Genomic DNA, 1,289 nt, shown 5'->3' on the forward strand with positions numbered 1-1,289 from the left:
TTGAATGGGTACAGTGAACAATGTGAAATAGGACTTTGAGTTTTATGCCATCCATCACAGTCCCCTTTGGAATAGGTGATGGTATGAAACTTCAAGGCCAATTTCACATTTTTTTATTACTAACTGTTGGGAGTCAAATGTAAACGGGTGAGAAAAATATGCAGCCTGACTGGGACTTGAGTCAGGGACCCCTTGAATACAGTGTCGAAGCTGACTACCGGCTAAGCTATCAGTCCGCTTGCAAATCTCCTCCCCTCAATAGTGAACAGTTCTCAGCTGTAGAAATGAAAAAATCAGTTTTACAGTATCTTTTTTGTGATTCCATATACCATGACAGTAATGGTCCCCTGACGGGGAAGGGAACACTTCCTTACTGATAGTGGATCTGAACACCTCTGTCTGCATTATAGGACATTTGCCATACCTTTTTTTTCTTTTTCAATGAAATTTGGTGGATTTTTTTCCATATCAATCAAACAGATGTAATTGTTACTCAATATTATAGTAATATGTTGCCTTACTAACTTGGTTTCATTTCCTAGGAGGTTACTATAAGGTAAAATTACCCCCATTTTTAAAGATGTAATGTATTTGCTTGAACAAATAGGCATCATAGAAAATTTACCCTATCTTTCTTCATTGTCAAAATAATTCAATGGGGCTTCCTTATTTTAGTCAATTAGATGTAGTAGTTACTTGATAGTATAACATTATTTGGCTTTACTTACTTTGTTTCAGTGACCAGAAGGTTATAACTAGGTAAACTTACCCAAATTTTCAATGATTTAGTGTGGTAAAGTTATTAATAAGGCCTTATAGAAAATTAGCCATTATTTCTTAATTTTCAATGAAATTTGTTGGGATTTTCTTATATAAGTCAATTTGATGTAGGTATTACTTAATATAATAATACTATGTTGCTTAACTAACTTTGATTCATTTACCATGAGGTTATAATCAGGTAATATTACTCCCATTTTTAATGAATTAGTGTGTAAGATTGTATTATAAGTTATACATCATAGGAAATAAGCCATAATTTTTTGAATATTCAATGTAATTTATTGAGATATTCTTATTTTAATCAATTAGATATGCTTGTTAATTAATATAATAGATTTATGTTGCACTTATAATTCTGTTTCATTTCCTAGGCTGTTATAATAAGGTAAAAATCCCCATTTTGTAGTGAATTAGTGTTCTATCTTAAGACAGTAAGGTATCTTAGGAAATTTGCAATTACTCTCATATTTTGTAATGAAATTTGGTGGGACTTCCTTACTTTAGTC

Source organism: Ruditapes philippinarum, unplaced genomic scaffold, assembly GCF_026571515.1.
Source record: "Ruditapes philippinarum isolate M1 unplaced genomic scaffold, ASM2657151v2 ctg6027_1_1_1_1, whole genome shotgun sequence".
In the NCBI taxonomy this organism is placed as follows: domain Eukaryota; kingdom Metazoa; phylum Mollusca; class Bivalvia; order Venerida; family Veneridae; genus Ruditapes; species Ruditapes philippinarum.